This window comes from Cibotium barometz, chromosome 23 (assembly GCF_041138505.1).
Source record: "Cibotium barometz isolate CiBa-2024 chromosome 23, ASM4113850v1, whole genome shotgun sequence".
Classification (NCBI taxonomy): Eukaryota; Viridiplantae; Streptophyta; class Polypodiopsida; order Cyatheales; family Cibotiaceae; genus Cibotium; species Cibotium barometz.
This window is the reverse complement of record NC_141068.1, coordinates 27,816,752-27,826,319: the sequence shown is the minus strand read 5'-3', so window position 1 is coordinate 27,826,319 and position 9,568 is coordinate 27,816,752.

Below are 9,568 nucleotides of genomic sequence, written 5' to 3'. Positions count from 1 at the left end.
TCTTGCAATAGCTAATGTTATTACCTTAAATATATTTTTTGGCCAGATGGAGGCAAGGACTATAGGCCTCCAAACAGAGATAATACAGTCGATTCCCCTTGTACTAATATTTTGAGGAGATTTTTTGGGGCAACTAGGTGGCCGGTTTTGTGATGGAAACTCATGCGGCCCTAGCCCCACATGTGCCTGATGTGCTATGTTTTCATAGTGCCATGTTTGGCCCCTCGTTGAGGTTGAAGACCATGCAGTCAAGCGATGGGACCTTGAGCAAGTTATTGAAAAGGATGCAAATAAGCTTGAAGAAGTGAATGGTATTTTATACCATTGGATCAGGTACATGCTTATGGTCTGAAGAATGTATCTTATCCTTGAACTCCCATGGCCCTTTGTCCCCAAAGTTATTGTACCACTCTAGAACATACTTTTCGAATGGTCAATCTCCTCTTACTCAAATTAGGGCTGGCTTCTTGCTCTCTACCATCTCAACATGGGATGGCACTTGAGGGTGTAAGTGTGATCTTCCTTATTCTTCCACCTGGTTAACAAAAGTCAGAATAGTGGTGAGGAGTTCCATGAACATGTCCTCATCCCACTCTATACTTGAAAATTTTCCCTCCTAATTATCCCTACACCTTTGAGGATGTTAAGATCTGACATTAATTCCTTAAGAAACTATGCATAAGCTTCTCATTGAGGCATGGTTTGAACTAACAAGGTTGGAGTTGCCAGTATTTGCCTTGGACCTCAACCTCCCAATGGCTGCCTTGTTACACGTAAATGGCTACTGTGGTGCAAGGATAACCCTAACAAAGGATTTTGAAGCAGAGTTCGTTTTGCAGCTAGAGTATGGCTTCAAAGACTCATTTGTGAATTAGGTGTGATGCAACCACATCCATTTACCCTCTACATCGACAATCAATCCTACATCACCCTCTCCACAAATCCAAGACATCACGAGAAGACAAAGCACATAGATTCCCAATATTCCTTCATTCAAGAAATGGTTACAATGGCCCACTTATCCCCCACCAATCATACGTGGGTTGATTTCCTTACAAAAGTAGTACCTCGGATTAAACATGAAGAATGCTCAAACATTAGAATAAGAACATTTACATATTATTGATTAAAAGATACCATGAAGTGTCAAGTTAACCGATGCTTCCCCTTTGTATAGGACAAGCCCTTTTAGCATCAAGTTAACCGATGCTTCCCCTTTGTATAAGACAAAGCCTTTTAGCCATAATACACATTCCAATTATCTTCCTCGTGTGTTTGTGTGCTTTATAATTATGTGATCTTAATCTGTTAATATGGTAATTCTTATAGCTTGCACCTTCCCTTTGCCCTTTAACTTCAGTCTTTAGCGATGGTTGTTGAGTTGACCCCAAGGATCCTTATGATCTTACCCTTGTCAACATCTTTTTGGTCTTCTTCCTCATAATTTTCTTTGTCCTTTGGTCTCAAGTGTGATAATGCAGTTTCAGGGCTTCCATCATATCACCTAGCCCTTACCATCTGGATATGCTACATGACAATCGTCATAAGCATATTCTAGCTTGGTCAAAGAACACTATATCATAGCATGTAAAACACTAGTATAACTTTTAGTTTATAGGGGAAGTCAGGCTACTCTTATAATTGCATATTATAGAGGTGCTTCAAGCACATTAAGGTTGCATTTTGCCTGATCCCTGGGTGGAGGGGGCTAATAGTCTGGCCACATTTGCTTGTAACTTGGCTATCTAAGCGTTGGTGTGATGATGTTAATCAACTTCTTCACCATGGCATCCTTTTGATTGCATACATGTGTGTAATGATCCTCATTCTCTTGAGCCACCCTCAGCTTAGCAATCTTTTCTTGAGAAGTCTGTAAGGTGGCATCCTTTTCTCTATGTTGCCAACCTCTAACTTATTGCATTCTCAAGATTGCATTTTGTCTATAGCCATGTAGACTTCTCCAACACCTGGCTTTCTAGCCTTGCATACTTCTCTAATCGTATCTTTAACCTAACTTTCTAGCCACTTTTGGGCATCATTAGCCTCTTGTTAATTGGCAAGCATTTGAATCTACACAGAATTTATTCTTCCACTTTAATGCTTACAATCTTTGAATAAAATGGTTGGCAATGCTTTCAGTGGCATCTTAGCATTTAGTCTCAACTCTTGCCACACTCTTGTGGCAATATCTACTTGTGCTTGCAGTGTAGCCACTTGATTTATTTCCCATTCAAACACATCATTTCATTTGTGTTATAGCCTTACTAATTGCTACTCTTATTAGCACTTTCAAGGGTGGCATCATCTAAAGTGTTTGTATTGGATCAAGGCTTATTAGATTTTTTTCATTAGATCCTTCCATTTAGAACAGAACTCCTCTATAGCTCTTAAGGCCTTGACATAATGCAAATATTGTTCTTCATCCTTGGGACTCCTTTTCCACAAATGTCTAAAATAACCCATGTGCCCATACTACCCGACCATTCTTTTTAACCCTTATAGAAAATTTGTGTTAAGTAATCTCTCACTTCCTCACTCTATGTAGTAGCTAAATTGGATAAAAGAGAGTGTTGTGTGTGTTTGAGTGTGGTAGAGAAGAGCTGGGAAGGCTTTGAAAATTTTTAGGAGAAAGTGGTTTTGGAGGCTTTGGAAAGAGTCTTCTCTATTAGATTCATGTAGAAATTTTAGCATAGTGTTGTATTCTTCTAATTTCCACGAATTTGAATTTGGGGGGGGAGGGAGGGAGGGAGGGGGTTTTAGGTTTTTATGCATCTATGAACGTAGAAGTGGATTTCTATGGGCATAGAAGTGCACTTCTTCAAACATAGAAGTGGATTTCTATGGGCATAGAAGTGCACTTCTTCAAACATAGAAGTGTACTCCTAATGGTTGTAGAAGTTTTATCCTCTGATCATAAGAATGTCTAATTCCTTATGTCCAATTTTAGGAAGAGGGTTTTTGTTACCAGCTTTTGGATGAAAAGATGCTTCGTTGGGTTATAGCCCGTATATATATAAAATTTAAAGCTTAACATGTACTATTGTATGTACTTATCTATAGTGAAAGAGGGTCGGGTCTTTTATAAACATAAGGAAGAGATGTATAATTGTATGTACTTGTCTTTAGTGAAAGACGGTCTTACTTTTATAAACATAAGGATAAGAAAGAGATGTAATTTGTGGGGTAATATAGTGAAATAGGGGCTTATATAAGGAAGAGATGTATAATTGTATGTACTTGTCTTTAGTGAAAGAGGGTCTTACTTTTATAAATATAAGGATAAGAAAGAGATGTAAGTTATTGGGTAATATAGTGAAATAGGGGCTTATATAAGGAAGAGATGTAAGTTGTGGGGTAATTGATGGCTTCATTGTTCTTTTTTGGTTGGGATAATCATTTTTTTTCTTAGTGTAAAATATATTAAATAATAAAGAAGGTGTTATCTAAACTGATATGTGTGTGTGTGTGTGTGTGTCAGTGTAGAGAGAGAGAGAGAGAAAGAGAGAGAGAGAGAGAGAGAAAGAGAGAGAGAGAGAGAGAGAGAGAGAGAGAGAGAGAGAGAGAGAGAGAGAGAGAGAGAGAGAGAGAGAGAGAGAGAGAGAGAGAGAGAGAGAGAGAGAGAAGATTTTGATAACCAAAAAGGGCAAGGAAAAAGTGTGTGGAAGATGGTAATACCCTTGACATGATCTCCTCCCTCTCCTTGGAAGAACTCAAAGTTCAATTACTCAAATGTATCAAAGAAGTTGTGAAGACTTGTAGTAGGGAACAGCCACAATTGCCAGATTTTATTCTAGTTATGTATCCAATTTTCTGAGTGCAAACTTGATATTAGTTTTAGAATCATTTATTAATTTCTTATCATAGAAAATATGTAAATCATATCCTTTAAAGAAATTCATGAAAATATCTCCATGTATTAAAGAAGGATTATTGTGAAGTTTCCTTATGAATTTTATGAAATGATAGGTGGTTGCTCGATTAATAAATTAGGATAAATATTATATTTAATATGTAAATGTTTTTTTTCCTATGGGTTTAGGGTTTTGTACTTTGGTCATAAATTGTCTAATTCCTTATGTCCAATTTCAGGAATAGTGTTTTTGTTATTTTCTATTATATAAAAAGATGATTCTTTTGCTTAAACTCCCATATATATAAAATTAAAATCTAGAATATACAATTATATGGACTTGTGTCTGTAGTGAAAGACAATCTTACTTTCATAAATATATAAGGAGGAGATGTAAGTTATCATTTAACCTTCCCTAAGATTGACCTTAGAGTATGCTAAAGGAGTATGCCCAGTACTCCACCTTCCTTAGTGTGCCCTCTTTAGTTAGAATAATAGAGCCTTCTAGGTGAATTGTGAAAGTGACACTAGTTTATCTTTTTTTAAAATAAAATAAAACAAATACAAATACAAAAATACAAAAAAAAACCCCACAAGAAGATAACCATCGCCATGTGCAATCTAGGTAGGACCTTTGGCTCTTAGGGATGGAAGCCTTGGAACCATAGCCTTGATCTTTATGGTATGGGACCTTGTGGCTAAAAACCTATCAATAAAGGGCTTTAATTTAAAAAACCCATTGCTATGGGAGGTAATTAGCGGTTCTTAAATACTCTTATATGAGGTCTTTGAACCATTACTTAGGTCTCTGTACAGGGTGGTGCCCTACTTTTATGTTTTTAGAATCAAAAGGAACGCTTATAATAATCACTTAGCAGTTTCATTTATGAGGCTAGATAATAGCTAGAGATGGTTTCACCAAAAGATAGTGTGTGAAGACTCAGGTCATAACCCGAGGCATGCTTTTTGCTCTTTCTTAGTTTAGATCAAATTTGGACCAACCTTAATATTACCCTTGTCTTAACTAGAAAAGTTGACCAGTCGGAAATATCTTTTTCACTACTTAGTTGGTGTTTGCATTATACTTAATTGGTGTTTGCATTATACTTAATTGGTGTTTGCATTATACTTAAATGCACCTTACTCGTGTGGTACAATGTTGCCTTGTAGACCTTCCAAGATCTCCGACATTTTTCATGCATCTAGCAAACAGCCTTGACCAATCTTCATCAACATATTTCGAGGAAGAAGGGGGGCATGTTAACCCTCATTGCACACCTCTCGAGAGTCATTGTATATTTTACGTGTGCGATCGTCGCTTGTCTATGAAAGGCACACCACAGGCTTAATTATAGAGATTGTATTCTTAGATTAAGTGTTTACCCTAGCCTAAGCGGCCATGGACAGCCCATGGATTTTTTTTAAGTATGGTCGCCCAAGGTGTGAAGGCTAGGGGGGACAAAATAAGGATCATTTTATAGTGTCACCGCTCATTCTCTTATACTAATTCAATAGGGTGCTCTTCTTCTCTACTCTCCTATGCTATTACTTTCTTACTTGCCTCTTGCTTGTTTCGAGCTCTTATGTGCTTGATTGCATGTATGTGACAGAGTGAATGTGTGTGATTAAGTGAGAGGAGGGTCGAGCTTCCATTGGAGTGCGGAGTGGCATTGGAGTGGAGCTTGGAGTGTGGCTACAACATTGTCTCTTAAGAGAATCCAAGCACAAGCATCCATGAGGTGAGTGACACATCTTACTTATGCAATTGTGGTCTAGGTTATGGTATATTAACTTCTCGGTTTGAGTTGTTTTATGCTCCCGAGTGCGGTTAGGCAAAGCCCACAACATTGGCTAGTTCTTGCACTTCTTCTATGGTGCAAGGGCTTCCAATCTGGAGTACATTTTCATTAGGACCTTTCTTTGCTTAATTCATTACCTATTCTAACCCTAATATATCTCTCCCGATTGTAGCTTCCACCTCCCTTCATTCAAGACTCCTTTAATGCTCATAGTTGATTATATCTCACCCACTAGAAAACTTGTTCTAGGCAACTTCTTTTGATGATATCTTGGGCATACCCCCATACATCATGGCTTATGACCCATTTGGTCCATCTACTCATGTGACATTTCATTTAACACCCTGTATATAATTCCCTAAGGTTACATGCTCCCCCTTTATGCCCAAATAGTTGCACCATTCATCACTTGTTTTTCAATAGAGCCACCCCATAGGAGTTAGATCTAAAGTACATTTACCAACCATAACCTAGAGGTGGCACAAAATTTGGCACATTGGTTGAGAAGTAGGTATGATGATCTCATGAATGCATGGACCGTGTAAGACATTGCATAGTGTGAGTTGATTAAATGTTGAGGAAAGCAAGTTGATGGAGTAAGTCTTGTTGATCAAAACAAAAGAAAAATGTCAAGGAAAGCATGTCCCACTCTATACTTGGAAAATTACCCTCCTGATAATTCCCACACCTTTGAGGATATTAATATCTAGCATTAGTTCCTTAAGAAACTGTGCATAAGCTTCTCATTGAGGCATGGTTTAAACTGACATGGTTGGAGTTGCCAGTCTTTGCCTTGGACCTCGACCTCCCAATATCTGCCTTGTTAAATGTAAATGGCTACTATGGTGCAAGGATAACTCTGACAAAGGATTTCGAAACAGAGTTCGTTGTAGTTGGAGTATGGCTTCAAAGACTCATTCGTGAATTAGGTGTGATGCAACCATATCCATTTACCCTCTACACCGACAATCAATCCTACATCACCCGCACCACAATTCCAAGACATCACGAGAAGACGAAGCACATAGATTCCCAATATCGCTTCATTCGAGTACTTGATAGTGGCCAGCTTGTCCCCCCACAAATCATATGAGGGTTGATTACCTTACAAAAGTAGTACCTCGGATTAAACATGCTCAAACAATGTTGGTCTTTGCACTTAACCTCTCTTGTGTGTGTGAAACAAACGTTTCATACAAAAACATAATAAAGTAATAAAACGAACGTTTCATACAAAAACATAATAAACCTTAGAATAAGAACATTTACATATTATTGATTAAAAGATACCATGAAGTGTCAAGTTAACTGACACTGGCCTTTGTATAAGACAAGGCCTTCAACCATAATACATATTCCAATTATCTTCCTTGTGTGTCTATGTACTGTATAATTGTGTGATCTTAGTCTGTTAATCTAGTAATTCTTACAACTTGCACCTTCCCTTTCCCTTTAACTTCAGTCTTTATTAGCGATGGTTGTTGAGTTAACCCCAAGGATCCTTATGATCTTACACTTGTCAACATCTTTCAGGTCTTCTTTCTCATCATTTTCTTTGTCCTTTGGTCTCGAGTGTGATAATGCAATTCGAGGGCTTCCCTTGTGTCACCTAGCCCTTACCATCTGGATCTGTTACATGATAATTGTCGTAAGCATATTCTAGCTTTGCCAAATAACCCTATATCATAGCATGTAAAGCACTAGTATGACTTTTAATTTATAGGGAAAGTCTGGCTACTCTTATAATTGCATATTATGGAGGTGCTTCAAGCACATTAAGGTTACATTTTGCCTCATCCCTAGGTGGAGGGGGCTAGTAGTCTGGCCACATTTGCTTGTAACTCAGCTATCTGAGTGTTGGTGTGATGCTGTTAATTAGCTTCTTCCCCATGGCATCCTTTTGATTGCATACATGTGTGTGATGATCCTCATTCTCTTGAGCCACCCTTAGCTTAGTAATCTTTTCTTGAGCATTCTGTAAGGTGGCATCCTTTTCTCTATGTTTCCAACCTCTACCTTATTACATTTTGTATATAGCTATGTAGACTTCTCTAACATTTGGCTTTCTAGCCTTGCATACTTCTTTAATTGTATCTTCCACACCCAACTTTCTAGCCACTTTTGGGCATCCTTAGCCTCTTGTTAATTGGCAAGCATTTGAGTCTCCACAAACTTTATTCTATGCTTACAATCTGAGAATAAAATGGTTAGCAATGCTTTCGGTGGCATCTCAACATTTAGTCTCAGCCTCTTGCCTCACTCTTATGGCAATATATGCTTGTGCTTGCAGTGTAGCCACTTGCTTTATTTCCCATTCAAACACATCACTTCATTCGTGTTATAGCCTTACTGATTGCTACTCTTATTAGCACTTACTGATTGCTACTCTTATTAGCACTTTCAAGGGTGGCATCATCTAAAGTGTTTGTATGGATCAAGGTTTATTAGCTTTTTCATTAGATCCTTCCAATTAGAACATAACTCCTCTATAGCTCTCAAGGCCTTGAGAGCTATAGATCAAGGGTGGCATCATCTAAAGTGTTTGTATGGATCAAGGTTTATTAGCTTTTTCATTAGATCCTTCCAATTAGAACATAACTCCTCTATAGCTCTCAAGGCCTTCCAATTAGAACATAACTCCTCTATAGCTCTCAAGGCCTTGAGATAATGTAAATATTGTTCTTAATCCTTGGGACTCATTAGGTTTTTAAGCTTTTCCACAAACCTCTAAAATAATCCATGTGTCCATACTACCCGACCAATCTATCTCTATGGGTCAGTCCTCCCAGACCTACCCTCTTCATGTAAGGCAATACCTCTGGGGTCTTCAAAGAAAGTAGCACGCTCATAGCATGCAAGTAGCACCACACAAGTAGCACATAGTGGAAAAATAGGCCAGCTAAAATTGTTCTCGTCCTTCACGATAGGTATCTTCAATGAGTGATCCCAAGATAGAGTTTGTACATAATAATAGACTATGTCGTACACTTGGTATGGAGTGGCGTATCATTCTCGCCACCTCTTCTTAGCCATCTACTCCTCTTGTTGTGCCTGGAGGAGGAAGCCATGGTGTACTTATGATTCTTTTTAGGTTTCGCGGGGGGGGAGAGAGAGAGAGGGGGGTTTTAGGTTTTTATGCATCTATGGACGTAGAAGTGGATTTCTATGGGCATAGAAGTGCACTTCTTCAAACATAGAAGTGTACTTCTAACGGTCATATAAGTTTTATCCTCTGATCATAAGAATGTTTAATTCCTTATGTCCAATTTTAGGAAGAGGGTTTTGGTTACCATCTTTTTGATGAAAAGATGCTTCTTTGGGTTATAACCCATATGTTTAAAAAAATAAACCTTAACATGTACAATTGTATGTGCTTATCTATAGTGAAAGAGGGTCAGGTCTTGCTTTTATAGATATAAGGAAGAGATGTACAATTGTATGTACTTGTCTTTAGTGAAAGAGGGTCTTATTTTTATAAATATAAGGATCAGAAAGAGATGTAAGTTATGGGGGAATACAGTGAAACAGGGGCTTATATAAGGAAGAGATGTAAGTTGTGGGATTATTGATGGCTTCATTGTTCTTTTTTAGTGGGGACAATTAATTTTTTTCTTAGTGTAAAATATATTAAATAACAAAGAAGGTGTTATATAAACTAATATATATATATAAAGAGAGAGAGATAGATAGAAGACTTTGATATTTTTATAAATATAAGGATCAGAAAGAGATGTAAGTTATGGGGGAATACAGTGAAACAGGGGCTTATATAAGGAAGAGATGTAAGTTGTGGGATTATTGATGGCTTCATTGTTCTTTTTTGGTGGGGACAATTAATTTTTTTCTTAGTGTAAAATATATTAAATAACAAAGAAGGTGTTATATAAACTAATATATATATATAAAGAGAGAGAGATAG